General features: G+C 39.9%; 1 long non-coding RNA gene across 1 annotated transcript in view; it reads right to left on the bottom strand.

The window, feature by feature from the left end:
• LOC309439590 overlaps window positions 1–11,103 on the bottom strand; it is a 34,866-nt gene extending 23,763 nt beyond the window's left edge. The window contains exons 1-3 of the long non-coding RNA XR_014184034.1: window positions 10,993–11,103; window positions 4,949–5,086; window positions 1,850–1,959 (exon numbers count right to left, since the gene is read on the bottom strand). This is a non-coding gene — a long non-coding RNA (uncharacterized lncRNA). The remainder of the gene's footprint in view (window positions 1–1,849; window positions 1,960–4,948; window positions 5,087–10,992) is intronic.
• Between the last annotated feature and the right edge of the window lie 4,885 nt (window positions 11,104–15,988).

The raw sequence follows: 15,988 nt of genomic DNA, 5'->3' as shown, positions 1-15,988 counted from the left end.
AACAAGCCCAGAGAGCAGCTGAATCATAGTCTGGGCACAGGCTTGAGCAACTTCAGGGGAAAAAGAAGTACAAATATAGACTCAAAAATGAATCTCAGGTGAGGAGCTTTCTTACGGTTCCACAATATTTTTCAAAGGCAGGAGACCAGCATTACAACCTCCCATCAAGCTGCAGCGTTCTCCTTTTGTAACCATTCATCTTCCTGTTTCCTCAGCTGCATCCAAATTCTTGCCTGTCAAACTTCACAAATTTTCTTCAATTATCTTTTTTGGAGTGAAAAAAAGCTACTCAAGAAAGGATCTCAAACCCTGTGCCCTGTGGCAACCTGTGCCAGCTTTCAATATGTAACTCAGGCCAGTACAGAAATGAACGTGCTAAAAAATCAAAACAACATGGTTCTAAAAATAAGCATCCAAAAAATCAAGCTCCTCACGAGCAGTGTTGTTGTGATTCGGCTGTATGTTGTTGTTGTGCATCCACTCACACTTTTGGAAAAGCGTTCCTGGCTACACCACCTCCACAAATTTTAAAAAGACCTCATTTGAACAATTAATATAAGAGCCAGATCATGGAAGAACTTTGTAGAACTTACATAGATTCTCACAGGATTTTCCTTTTTTTAGTAGCCATTTCAGAGAAGGTTGTCTTAAGATTTATGTCTATATTTTTACGTTCATTGCAGCAAGACATCAAATTAACATGTACACTAATATTGCTTCCCGGTTTTAGATTTCTATGATTAATCATAAGCATGTGAATATACTTTCAACAACGTGAAGGTATTAATAATATCTCATTAATTATCCATGACAAAGCTCGTGTAATTGCAGATGGCGTAGCTCTGTTTCATGTATTCGGTGTTACACAGCTATGATTATGGTGACCCCAAACTGCCAGAACAAGATATTTAATGCTCATTTCAGGCCAAATGTAGAAAAGATCTTAAGACGCCAAAAGATGCAGATTGAAATCACTCAACCTATTAAAGTTAATTAAATTCAGCATGGATATGCGAGTATGATCTTGTAAATAGCTGTAATGAAAAATACTATTCATTAGTTTTGGGATTATTAAATCAACATTTTGAGCAACTACGGGAAAACAGACACAGCAAGCACGAGGGTTTAGATGCAGATTTTCATAAACTCATCAGCTCGGTGGCTGGCAGCTGTCAGAAAGGATAGCCATGCCTCGGGAGTTATTACGAAAGCAATACACCATGAAACAGAAAATAACACGATGCCATTACATCCAGCCGGGGTTCTTTCACACTGAGCGCTCTGTGAAGCTTTGGTGAAACGTAAAGCATTTAAAAGGTTCACGAGAGAGCAATGAGGATGATTAAATGTATGAAACAACTTCTATATGAAGAATGATTGAGTGGAAACTCTACAGCACAGAAAACATTTGACTTAAAGGGGATATTTTAGCTGTTTACGTATGGAGGAGGTGAATAAGAGTCAACTATTCATCTTATGCACCAGTTCTTGTGCTGGAAGAACCTGTGAAGATGGAAGAAGTCAACTTCAGAACAAACCAAGATTGCTGGGCCTTTCCAAAGCACTTGTCCAAATATATTTCAAACGAACGTTAATTTTGTGCACGTACAGCACCCTTTGGTGAAGAGTTGCACAGGTCTACCATAAGCTACGTAATGAACTGTCTCTTTCTGGGTTTTGGCTGTGGAGTTCTACTCTGTCGAATCTCACATGGATGTTCTCTGTACCTTTGTTGCTCTTTCCATTTGCTGCCTTTTCCATTTTTAATAAGCAAAATCTCAAGGCATCTGGCAGAGTACATGCGATAGGCAGGGGGAAGAGAGGGAAAGATGATATATATTATACTTACCCTCTTTTTACTTCTTTCTTGTCATCCATCCACTTCTGTCCAATACTGGAGTCAAAGTAAGAGGCTGTGCAAGACCTTGGTCCGAATCAGCATGTCTATTCTCATGATGCCTAAAAAACAATAATTTAATGTACTTTTACCTCCCAATATACAGCATTTACTGTTCTGTCTTGAGTTGATAGGCTTGGAGCACAGTGCTTATGGTAGCTAGTAATTAACAACTAGTAATTGGTAAATAATTATTGAGAGCATTGGGAATCTTGCTGTACAGTTTATGATTTCTCAAGATGTTTTGTGAAGATGTGTTCTCAAGACTCAGTTTTCCAAGATCATTTTTTCCTTCAGGACTCCTGTAAATTCGCTGTGATGACTCATTCCTGTTATTTATTTCTCATGCTGAGGGCACAGCTGTTTTGTGAGAACAACTGACCAGCCTGATGGATTATCACCCAGGTCGAAGCAAAAGGGGGATGGACGGCTCCAACCTTTCACACAGTTTTAATGTTATGAGACAAACTGACCATAAACTGATCAAAAAGACACAAACCACGTCACTCCAGATTTTGGGGTATGTCCAATATTCTGAAAGACAGACGTTAAGAGACATCTTACTCCCTATCTTTGGTAAGGCAAAGGCCAGAAAAGTGTGATTTTGTGTTGTAAGAAAGCACACACAGATGCTTCCTGCTTGATATTGCCAAAGATCGAAAGAGCCCCCAGTAGCACCGGTAAGACCTGACATTGGCAAACAAACTCTTTTATCTTTGCTGATATTTTGATTCCTTTGATCCTCTTATTTCAAATCTGGATCCAAAAATTCCCAATTTAGCTTTATTTTAGGCTCCACTGAGAGAAAACAATCTTTCAAGATCCATGAAACTTCTGAGCACTGATGAAACGATATATTGTGAAAACATGTTTTCAAACCCAGCAGCATTCAGAGGGCAAGGCTGAGCTCAAGAGCAGGACTACTGCCCGTGCCAGCACGTCTCAGGAAAATTTGGTGCCCTGTTGTAGCAACACATTGATTGTTATTGCCTCTTGCAATAAACAGGTTCATTGCAAGTACCGGACAAGCCTGACACATCTTAGGACTCTGCTGTTCAGATTTGCTCTGAAGTTTTCACATCAAGAACTTCCACATACAAAAGAGGAATGTGAACCAACGCTTCAGTGTTTTTCTATCAGGAAAACGAACACTTTTGCGCAGTTCTTATATTTGCAAGGCTACATTAGTTTACACATCAGAGTGCTGCATTCATAAATTCCTTTGCATGGCAATATTTGGGGAGAAGCAGGATGAAAACTTTCCATAGGCACAGGAAGCCAGGAAAACCTTGCCGTGGAACAACAGTGTCAGCTGCGTAAGCAGTTTTACTGTTCAAGTCGGAGATAAGCAAACAAGAGAATTTCTAGGTCTAAAAAGGGAACGACAGATCCAAGTGGATGAAAAATGTATTTACTGGATGCCCTTCGGAAACTTCCTTCCCGTGAGACTGCACGTGGTGTCACCAGCAATCATTCACAGGGAGGCAATTGCCGTTATGTATTACATAAGTCAATGGTGGCAGCACACATCTCAGAAAACAGAGGCTGTAAATTAGATTCCTCTATTTATAAAGTGGCTGAAACAAGTGAACCAAGCTCCAACGCATCAGAAGCAAGACCTTATTTCTAGTATAAACATCAGCAAAGTGACATCGCAGAGGAGAGACGTCACCATAAATCCAATTCACATTGTCTGATCTTCTCCAGAGACAAAGACACTTAATTCCTGGAGAGGTAACCTCAAAGCAGTTTACGAGGCTGATCACCTTGCCTTTGTAGGCCAGCCTGTCTCTCCTACCCCAAGAGCTGTGATACTGACCTCACCTGGATATCTGGGTCACTTGTACTTTGTCTTTGTGATTACACACACTTCATTTATTCCGCCTCAGGGTAAAGCAAAGTGCGTACAGAGACCAACAGCCCCTCTCTCAAAGGAGGGAAAGTAGGAGAGAACAGCAGAGGAAAAGAGATTTACCTGTAAAGATCATTCAATAAGGAAGCAATAAAATAATGTAGTTATGCAGCATTTCTGCTGCAGGTAGCAATCTGGCAACAGAACAGATATTAGCAGGAAAACAGATTGTATGGCACAATATTATTTCACAGAATGCACCATTTTTTTACGTAGTCTTTCTATGCAAGTATTGTGCTTTATTATACTAAATTTAAAAGCTTAAAATCTGATTTTTTCCTGAGCCACAAACACAATATTTTGCCACGCTATTTATTTAAACCACCACAATCAAAACTGTCACTTGCTGTGGCCAGACGCTTCGGAAACGCAACAGTTCCCAAAAGTCTGCGGAAAGGTTTATTTTTTCCTTTGACTGCTTAGACAGTATTTCCTTTTGGCCCTGTCATACTGCTCTTTCCACCAGATGGTTTGCTGGTTCCTATTCTAGCTAAGAAGGATTTCACCAGCTTGAATTAATCCTTACAGTTGTCATCAACTAAGTGTTAATGCCGTGACACTGATATAATCCCTCAGGATTTCTTCCCTCTCTGTGCCTGCCGTGCCTTTTGGGAGGGACGGAGGGAGGGCAACGCTTGTGCTGTTGAGCTGACAGAACAAAATAAGGTTGTGCTCCATTTCAGCAACAAGGTTACGGGCACCCACCAGCACGGCCTGGATAATCTAACTGGGTACAGTCTCATGGGAGATACGGATGACTGGGAAAGAGTTAATCATATACTACGAAAACCTAATAATTTAAGCGATTATATGTGAAGCAGAAGCCAACAGAAGTGCAAATCTTGCTTATTTGGTTTACTGAGGCTATTTAGTGTCTTTCACACTGTTCTAGTCATTTTGTTTTCCTCTTTTAATATATTCCTTTTTAACTTCCAAAACTATCGTCTCTTTTAAAATAACTTCAGCTCTGTTTTCTTTCCTTCTGAAGTCCATATTTGCTCCTGTACTGCCGAGACTCTGAATCCAATATACCCGCATGCCCTCTGTGTGCACTAAGAACAACTCTTGGAATTTGGGTCATTAGCATATCACTAATCTCTGGAAACTAATTATAAAACGCATGCCCAATTTACACTGACCTTTTCACCATGTGACTCAGAATCCAACTAAACAATTGATGAGCTCTTAGTTCTGTGCTTCCCGCTGTCCCTCAGGGAACGTTGGATTACTGGGTGTTTCCAGAAAGTGCAGCTGTCATCTGCTGGGTGTTTAACATTCTGTAAGACATGGAAATGTTGGTCACTTAAAGAAGTTAATATTCAGGGGAAAATAAAGATATTAGAAGCAGCTTTGATTGATAGGCTTATAATCTTCCCCAGGTAAATTGTCTCAACAGCAACCAGTCAACCCCACAGTTCCCAGCTTTAGTAAACTAAACATGAAGTAGTTTAGCAGAATTTAGACAGTGATCTCACATCCACTGAAATTAATAACCACTCGCAAGTATGAAATTAATACTTCTAGATGTTTGCGGGATGAAGTTTTAAAATAAACTGGTACTGAATGAGCAGTTTCAAAAGAAAACATAAATCTTCTCTGGTTATGGCTGGGATCCTGAAAGAGTCAATCGCATTTCCAATTCTGTCTTTTCTTTCAGTTGCTGTGGGGTTTTTTGTTTGTTTGTTTTACTTTCTGCACTAGCGTTTTAAGAACCATAACTCCAGTGTTTTTACAATAGGAGAAGTGTATATTTATTCTACTTTTCTGCAATGGTTTCAAGAAGAAGCAAAGAAATTTTTGCTCGGGATTTCTAACACTAATCTTCAAACAGCAACAGGTCATGCAGGACTTCTGGCCAAAAACGAAGCAGGTAAAAACATGTTGGTATAACGGAGACTTTAGCAAGACTGCAGCTGCTCTGACCAAGTTCCAGTATTAGGGTTTAGGTTATATTTATGTGTATTATTTTCAAAGCCTTCTCCTATCCCTTCACATGTTTATACACTTTGTTGTATGCCCTGCTTTAACGTGACCGCTTTTCTTCCCCACCGCAATGCCTGGGCTCTGGTCTCTCATTCCTTCCGCAAAGGAAAAGACAAACAAGCACAGCTTTTCTATCCATTTATGTGAATTAAGGCTCCTGAATTTATACAGCATAGTTAATTTTAAGCATATTCTTGAACAGGGATGCTAGAAGAGAAAAAGGTGATGCAAGTACAAATGGGGGGAAGGTTTAGTGTGCTAGGACAGCTTTTATTACCCATTTTCACAGTACACAGAAGTTTGTTGTGTACTTTTAGCTCAGATCGACCTTTTTTCCTCCTACTGCTCCATTCCAAATAATACCTTATGATGTAAAGATCCTCACTGAACTGGAGTTAGGCTGAGACCAATTTCAGTGGGCTTTGGGTCAGGCTGAAACTGTTAAGACTGAACCATTTTAAGGTCTGAAATCCCTTTTTCCTCCCTCATGTAACAGAAAGTTTGCTTAAAGTCAGGAATTGGCTCTCCTCTCTCAGTTTTTGTGTTCAAGGGCCTTTTGTAAGCGAGCAGAAGCAGCTCAGGCAGGGTTTGCGATGGTCCTGGCTTAGCAAAGCATGGCTGCATGACTGATTTTCAACACCTACGTAGGCCCAGCTCAAGCACAATCATTATTCACGCAGTTACAGGTACGGCTGCGGTGCCTGCATGAGATATACAAGTGCATCAATCACAAACACCACCCTTCCTCTCACGTCACTGATCCTTTTTTCCTAGAATTTGAAAGTATAAATCGAAACATTAAAAGGAAAATTGGGGTTTTGCTCTTGTAATGGAGACACGAACGGCAGTTGCAGCACAAGCCTCACGCACTTGCAGCAAGAAATGCGCTTTGACTCGAGCTACATGAGCTCTCATAAGAAAAAAAAAAAAGCCTGATGATAATAATTAATTTAGCCAAAATTTAATGACAGGCTGTTCCTGGGGGGGGAAGCTGCAAGAAACCCCATCTCTGGAGTGCTCCCCGGCCCCCATGCAGCAGATGAACCCACCTCCAGCCCCAGATCCGCCGTATTTTTGCATTTCCACCATTCTATGTGACAGAGTAGATGATGGGACTCACTCAATGCCAACAGTAGGGAAAATTCTAGCTAATCTATCATTAAAAGCATTTGCAGTTCTTAACGGTTGTTCAACAGGTATGATTAGTTACCTACTACCCCTAGTTTAATCATCCATAGCGTCAATCACTGTCAACTTGTTTTATTCATGTGAATACGTTTATGCAGATACTCACTGCACCTCCTGCCACTGAATTCCCTGCGTGTCCATTAAGTACTGTAAGCCTATAAATAAAAACTCAACAGCAGCAAGTAATCACGGTGCAAATAATCACAAGAACCAGTGCTCCATCAAAGTTATTACATCCAGCGCTGAAGAAAGCCGGGGCCAAACACCTTGAGTCTGCGTGGCAATAGCTTAGTCTGATAAAATAGTGTTGACCTACGGATGGATGTAGGGTGATCTAATATATATTATTTCCCCGATGGAAATAGCGTTCCCCTTTAGGAGGACAACCCTTTTATAGTAATGCCCCACCTCCTTAAACTGAGCTCCTAATACTGTTTTTTCTCTGCTGTGCTCCAGAGGTTGAGTAGATTTACTTTGGTTGTGTACAGCACCCTTGCAAATGTTTTAAAATTTATGGCCATGATTCTTATCCCCTGAAGACTGTTAATTAAAAAAAATCTACTCATTAACATTGCAGCATTGTTTTGCTTGATGTCAGTGATTACCTCTGCTATTACTCAGGACAACGTCTTGTGTGAACCTGTGTCTCACAATTAATAAGATGGTAACTCCTGGTCAAGAAAGGGAGCCAACAATTATTCTGCTCACATTCTTCACTGAATTTAAGCCCTGACATGTACACCTGCTCACGTTAAATACCACTGTGTGTATGATCTTTTATTCAAACTAAGTATAAACATATATTATTTTAACCAAACACGGAGATCTGGCTAGAACATGTTATAACTAAGATTCTTGGTCTTGTTGTAACCTGCGATGCTCACCATACTTTCCAACAGCCTGGTTTGATGTTTGCTCTTATGAATATTTTCCCTCTGCTCTCTGGTTCAAACAGAGATGGAGTGCACCCGTGCTAGGGGGTGCGCGCTGCTCGACGTGCCCCCTCATCTGCTGCGGCGAGATGCAAGAAAGGGGACAACGGAGCACGCATGCAGGGCTGGACAGCGAGGGGAAAAAGCACACGCATGGCAAAAGATACGTCCTGGTGCTGCAGCCCCTGGTAGAAAGCAGAAAAAAAGACTTCACAGAGCAGTTGGCTTCCCCGCAGCGGGGACAGAATACAGCAAAAAGTGATTTCTGCACCCATGGGAGTCAAAGCCTGTTCCTCTCAAGTGACCCTCACAGGAGGAAGATTTGGAGAAGATAAGAGACAACAGATGTCTTCTGCATTAAAAACACCAACCTGAGCTTTATTTAACAGACACCAGGAAAGGAAATTCTGCACTCTATAGCATAACCCCTCTGGCTGAAATATCCTTGTGCCTGGAGCAGCTGGCGGAGCTCCGGGCAGCACAGCCCACCATACTCATCCATCCAAAAAATTCCAGTGGGCTCAACAACTACTGTTTGATTTAGACATTTTCCCAGACCTCTATCCTTTCTTGCCCTGCTAAGGCTTGACATAATCTCACAACCTCAGTGTCTGTTTGGGTTGGTAAGTCCCACATGGCTCTGGACTAACCAGTTACCCGTAGGACCATACGTACTTAAAGCCCCTTTTTAGAGGTCTTCAGCCAAAAAAAAATCACAGGTAAATTAAAATGTATGGTTACGCTATACTCCACCGCAGGTACTAATAGGAAATTGCAGAACCTGTGTCGGATACTTTGTTTTGTCAAGTTCACAACAGGTTTTTACATCCATGGCTTTATTACAGAAATCTAGAGCTCTGCTTTCAAAGGAAATAGCTTTAGGCTGCATCATATGTTATAGCTCCATATGGTGATAGTTATAAAACCCTTTTCTTAGATATATCCAGGAAGACTCAGAGTTGCTGTCAAGGGTGACATAACAGTCTGTTTTATCTCCTTAGTGGATGAACAGACTGAAATAGCCTTTTTCTCACAGAATGCTAATACAGTTCTATATATAAGCGCATGGAATTATTGCAAATCTGCTGATAAAACTAGCATTACAATAACTTCTGCACACTACTGAGCGATTTTCTTCCCTTTTAGAATATTTGAATATACACCGAGTACTTCTTATTTTCAATATTTTTAGAAGTTGCTTTAGGAAAACAACATGTTTTCAGTGCACTCCAACATTTCCTGATTTGACAAGCATCCTGGAAAACAAACATGAACCAAACAATGCTAATTTGGGTATTTGGGCTGAATCTGTCAGCTAGATAAGTGAAATTAAAGTTGTATATATGCCTTAACTTATCAAATGTCCATCTAATAATATTGTGCCCATACCAGTTGCCAGCTTTGGTGACAGTGGCAATTCCTAACCCCATCTGGCCAGAATTTAAACTAGTGGCCACACCACTGCCAGAGGCACTAGTAAATCTTCCTTTTAGACAAATATTCTGCATACTTTTACTAGCTGATGGTATGCCAGCACCCTTCTCCTCACCTATTTCCAGCTCACCAAACAAACCCTTATGCAAATCTTTTTAATAACTTGGAAAAAAAGGGGGGAGGGTAAGCTTTCCATAGTTTTTCTTCTACTTTCTTCTTCCAAATTTCTCCTTTCTCTCTGCTGACGTTACTGGCAGGTTCTAACTGCTTCCTCTCTGTGGATGCAAGTTCAAGATCTGATATAATCCTGACAATAGACCACACCTTGCCATGGAAAGTTTCGAAGGTGTGGTAACAATTACTGTGCCTTGCGCTTGGAGGGATGGGTAAATAGGTAAAATGCGGCTGGATTTGTAAGTGTATATATATAATAGATAATGCACCCAACTTGAGCTCCAATTATGTAATAATGCACTATTTGTTTGTTTCCTTAAAGTTCTTCTGAGTAAGTGGGTTTTTTTAATGGAGCATGTTAGATCAACACAGGCTTTAAATATGAGATTCGTCCTTTAATGCTATTCAGCAACCATTTTCCATTTCCTGGTAATTAGTAAATGCTGGCCTAGATATGCCAGAACGAGAGCAAAACAAAGGCGAAAGAAGCCTTGGATAAAGCCAGAGGGGAGGGGTACTGTGTCTTGTTTTCTATTTCAGCAACTTGTTTATGGTGCTCCTTTCTTTTTGAATTTGTATGTGAGTTTTAGGGATTGTTGTTGGTTGTTTTGTTTTTTAAATGACTTAATTTTCCCTAAGTACAGAAGATCATGCAGTGATATCACAAGCGCAGGCCGTGGTGCTGGCTGTCACCTCCACATGCTTACACCAGATGCAAGTCTGCGAGGAAAAATCTTGGCTAGCCAGACATCCAAAGCAGACAGAAATTCAGGAGGAGATGGAGACGGTTTGCATGTCAGGTCTGGTAACATGATACTGGCGTTCTCCTTTATTGCTCACACACTGACTACCTAGAAATCACTTTTAATTCAGATAATTATACTCCTTTCAGCTCTGATATATTGCTTTTAATGCTGCTGTATCTTGCTTACCTCCATTTACTGAGGTGACATTGGTTTTTAGGAAGGGCAGTTCAAAAACTGTCACAGAAACTGAAGCTGAGCCATCCAGGAAAGTGCAAGATGTTCCCTTCCCTTCCTTAAAAAAACATCAAGCAGAATAAACATGAAGAACAGATCTGGAAGCACAGTTTGCTGTTCCCATTATTATTTGCACTGTCTGTGTGTTGGAGATGGCATGAGAAAATAAGCCTGCTCTGAAATCTCTTTTCATTGCTCCTGAATAGCCCGGTTTGTCCGTATATCCAAACCTCTCATTATCCAGACAGACACTCCTGCTATTTTCACCTCCTTGCTTTGTTTATTCGCAATAGCATGACTGACTACTTTTCTCCCCTACCATGCAAGTAGGTGTTATGATTTATGCTTTGTTTTCTCAAATAACCTCCTACGACAGACTCATTCGTCTTCAAAACACCACTGCGCTTTTATTTTTTCACAGGAATCAGATCAGGTACCGTTCACGCTGTCATTTCTCTAACCTCAACAGAGGTGGAACTGGGCAGTACTTACTCAGCACTAACTTAGAGCTGTCGGTCGGCCACAACCTTGATGTCAAATCTGACCGAGGGGCCACGGAGAAAAGGGAAGAGCTCAGTCTTCAAACCTCTGCAATCCTTGTCCTTTTTACCGGAACGTTTGGGAGTGGAAATGCTTGTCCCTCTGGAACAGAACAGAAATCCCATTTCTATCTGGCCAAACCAAATCATGCCAAACCAAATGGAAACTGATAGCGCTAAAGATAAAAGTAATAAAATCTCATCCTTCAAAACAATGATTCTTTACCATTGAACACTGCGTTTTCGACTCTTGAATAGAATTAAATCATTGTGGTTTCTGCCCATAGCAATTTCACATTGCAAATACTAGTGCTGATGTATGACTTGTGCTGTTTTACAAGTCAAGATGACACAAATCTTCCATAATACAGTACAGGAATTTCCAAATCAGCTAAAAAATATGCACCTTTGCAGATGAAAAAAGGTATTACATTACTGCAGAATAAAAAAAAATCTACTTGACAGCTACTGCTGAAATAAAGGAGAGGAAATACAGAAGGACTGTCACACTGTGCTTATTATTGGATACACACTTCTCAATTAAATTTGCTATTTCCCAAATACGTGAAGAGTATTTACATTACAGATTAATTATACTTGGAGTGAAAACATTCTGAAAACTTTGTCACTAGGTAAGTATTCTCAGATAAATGTTGAAGTTAAATTTAAAACTCTTTTGTCCAGTTATACTTCATCATGTCCTACTGGGCAATGTTTTTCTGTTAAACATCTTTCTGAATTGGTTTTGCTCTGGTTCATTATTCTTAAACAATCTCTAGAGGCAGTTCATGGGATAACCATTTAGCATGTTTTTCCAAATAAAAATGCCTCCCTTAGAATCTGCTGTCGTAACAGTCAGGAGGCCTCCCAGCCCAGTTAGTGTCCAAGTAAGAAACAAAACATTGTACTTACAAGCTCATGAACTTAGAAAGTCATAAGCACAAATGAGATAAAGCTAATATGCTTATGCCATATATCTTAATTCAAATAGCTTCCCTAGAATAAATCTGCTCTTCCACAGGTCAGTGCAGAGATTTATGTGGCAAGCAGATGTTGAGATAAAGCACTTTTTTTCCTTGCTCTTCAGGTGAAGCAACTTGACCTCCTTTGCAGGACGCCACTTTCTACTCTTTGTGTAAAACAGGGAAGCCGCAAGTTTACTCTGAGTTTGCCATTTACAGAGGCTGGTTTGTAATGTAGCCTCATCTAAGCCCTCTGCACTCGAGGAATGAAAAGGTTGTAGCAACGGGGCATGATTTTTTCTCTTCAGTATGAAACAGTGTCTACTCAGCGAAAACGTTGTTTAACCCAAGCTACATTCATGATTTTTGTTTGTCCTGGAATCTGGACCCTTCAATCCATTGCAGATCTGTTTTTTTCAACATATAACGCCACTAATAGTGAGATACCTCTGTTCTCTGACCATGAGAACTTAATTATATGTACCATATAGCATCCTCCTTGCCTCAAAAATCTACGAGCTCTTCATCTCTATGTTAGCTTTCTTTGCATTATTGTCATTATAAAAATGGATATGTAGTTGAAAATGGGCCATGTAAAAAAAAAAACGACCTTCCAGAAATGCTGCCCCAAGACATAATCAGAACCCTTTATTATCTATATTTCACTGGGTTCAGTGGAGCTACAGCAATTTCAGTAATTCTTTTTATGGTAGTCAATGACCAGAAAATATTTCTGCATATCCAGTAATGCTTCATCACTCATTTTTTACAGACTATAACAGTTTATTTTTCAATTTATACTTCGGAGGTTGGTCTGAGGATGTTAGTGGTATTTCCACATATTCATATAAGCTCTTAGTTTCATATATGTATTGTCATGAATAATTGTCATCACCCGAGAGGGATGTAAAGCCTACCAAGTTCTTTTTTAAAAAATTGAAAAAACCTTATCTCACACCAGGGATTTCTTGGTTTTAAGCGTCTCCAATTAATTACTGTTGCCTAGTAGATTCATAAGCTATCCAATATTTCCTGGAGAGACAGAGAGGCAGAATTCTTTCAGACAAGCACATCCAGAAAATAACACTTGCTCACTACAGATAATGCTTCCCACTGATTGCGTTAACAGCTCATGTTTCTTACATCTTGAACAATTTCAGTCTTGCAAATATTTACAACTTGGTTTTATCCTCCCTTTTTTCCCCTCTCTCCCATGGTGTCATATGAGATCTGTGTATAATTGCATTTTTCAAATGTCCTGGATATAATTTGGAGCCAGGCTGTTTTCATGTGAAATTAATTTAATGGATTTTAAGTAAGAAGCTCTTACTCCATCTACTAAATGTGGTTTATGTTAGCTTCACCTTTCAAACTGCCTGAATGCATGAAGTCTCCTGAAAATTTACAATGTGTATACTATGATGTGACACTTAATATAGCTCATGCTATGCAAGTCTGATCCAGTTCCCATAGAAATAAATTAAAAACATGGTGTTGACTTCATGAAAATTTGATTTGACCCTAAAAGGGTAGGACTCTGCTTATACGAAGAGAAAGGAGAATATGGCATTTCTTCCCATGCTTAAAGTGAGAATGAAAATTCAAGAATGTCTTATTAAAGAGGAGAGAGATAAAGACATAATACCAGTGAAGTCAGCAGAGATAAACCGATAGCAAGGCTTTGAGATGAATCGGACCATTCTAACAAATGATGCGAAACCATAGTAGCTGTTACGGCCTCGGGTTAAAATCAAGACACAAAAATGTTTTGCATGCTGGAGACTCTACTGCATTTATGGATGTAAGAACATATATTCAGCTCAGCATTTTCATCTTTTTCATTTTATACTTGCATTTATGACCTCATCTAGGCTTCCTACCCTTGTTTTCTTAACAGTCATAAACCTGCTACACTCCTTGCTTAGGGACTTTGTGAGCTATTATGGACTCTGCTCGGAGAATATCTATTTCAATCCCTCTGAAGCACTGCAGCAGCACTATAAGCTGGCTTTTTGTTTAACTCATATGCTACAGCTTTTGCATTTTGCAAATTGAACTTCATGCAGGGATAAAGAGCTCCCTGAGAAAAACCTTGGGGACTTTTAGAAAGGTCTGGAGATATTGCTCTGCATACACTACATTGGAGAAAACAAGTGTTCCTGAAGTTCCTGGCACACTGTTCTTCCTCCCTTGGATCATCTAGATGGAAGCCAAGCAGCTGAAAAAAATTGAATTATTCTGTAATATTACGATTGTGTGGGACTGGGCATTTTGAGCTACCTGTAATTAGCCACAAAACCCTGATAGAAGCTGCTACCACTTGCTGAGCAGGAAATTATGTGGCACCTGTTTGTTTCATCCTTATCTACAACTGTCTGCAGCATTAATCTCTAATAGGATAATTACTGTCTATCTAGAGCCACCCTTTAACAAAGTTGGGCCTTGGATTGTGAATAATCATCAGCAATGAAATGCTGAAGCAGAAACTATTAAAGCTTCAAGTATTTTTATACCTACAAAAGACAGAGCAGTACACGTATCCAGAATCTCAATCTTTGAATATCATGCTCAAAGATAGTGAGCCACCATTAGAGAAAATGAAATTGTTGAGCCTACGGTCAGTTTATAGGCTTTTTCTAGTTAATTGATCTGGTTTTGCAAATGAAAAAGGGTATCAGACGTTAAGCCCAGCTACTTTTTACTGGGACAGCAGCATATTTTAAAAAGCAAAGTTAAGGTAACACAATGTTTTGTAATTAGGATCTGGAGTCAGATGCCACTTCCCACTGAATCCCCAGCACTAAACTGAGCCTTATTAATGTGAGATGTTTTGTGCTGGGGAGCATAATTGCCCTCAGGTCTGTCTGCCATCCACTGAAATAGTGTATTTACCATTTTTCTGCAGGTGAGAAAGCGAGAACCAAAATAACGATTCAAGCTCTCTACCAGGTTTTCCAGCTCTATATTGCCGGGAGGTTGTGGAGAGCAGCAGCGACCAGGAACAATTTGCTGCTGCCTGACCCTCAGCAGCCCAGTCTCAGCAAAACCCGAAGCAAAGGCAAATTGCTGCCAATTCTCCCACTTACACAAGGCCAGTGATGAATTTTGTGCCCACGGATGGGCCAGGATCCCCAGTAGTGCTTCCCAGCTGTGCTGTGTCTTTTTTCCTTCCAAGGGGAGAAGTTTGGCTGGCCTGATGCTGTTGACTCCACGCAGATCCCAGCATCTGCCACCCCTCTCTGGCAATGGACCGAAGACCTGAACCCCAAACGAACCGTGAAAGGATAGAGAGGGATAAGGTAAGTGTGAACATGAAACATTTGAAACCATATTCTCCTATCTGCAAATTCTCCATATATTTTGTTCAATGAAAAGGATTTCTCAATGGAAAGAGATAACAGTTGTTTATAAAAGTGGCAGTGATTGTTATCACTGTGAAAGAAGAGCAAATCTTGACATGAATAATGCCTTTCCACAAAACACTGCTCATAATAACCAATGTTTTCAGTCCCTGTTGTAATGCCTTGTTGTATGTTAAATACTACTGTCACATTAAAATACACATTTTGGATTTGAAATTTTACAGATACAGCTCCTCGCTACCTTGAGGAAAGATGTCAATGTCAAATAAAATTAACTCACCGGCAAAAAACATCTTGTCTTCTGTTATGGGTGGACTGCAAAGAAATCAGACATTTGTACAGAGGTAAACAGATTTGTAGTAGGGGTTATAATACCCTTCTGATGTGTTGCTATACATTATATTTCTGTCTGTGTTGTATTGTGCTCATCAGTTTTGTGCATCCAGTTTTGGTCACTGAACAGCTGAGGTTTATTAATAAGAAGTATTTTTAATATTTGCTGTGCTATGGCCAAATCAAATTTTGCATTTCAAATTGAATCAATGTATTTATTCCTTCATTAAACAACCTATTTTTCAGCTGGAGACACGTTTTGTATTTTGAAGTGTTAATATTTAAAACTAAT

Source organism: Streptopelia decaocto (assembly GCF_964273445.1).
Source record: "Streptopelia decaocto genome assembly, chromosome: 5".
Classification (NCBI taxonomy): Eukaryota; Metazoa; Chordata; class Aves; order Columbiformes; family Columbidae; genus Streptopelia; species Streptopelia decaocto.
This window is presented reverse-complemented; position numbering and strand designations above follow the sequence as displayed.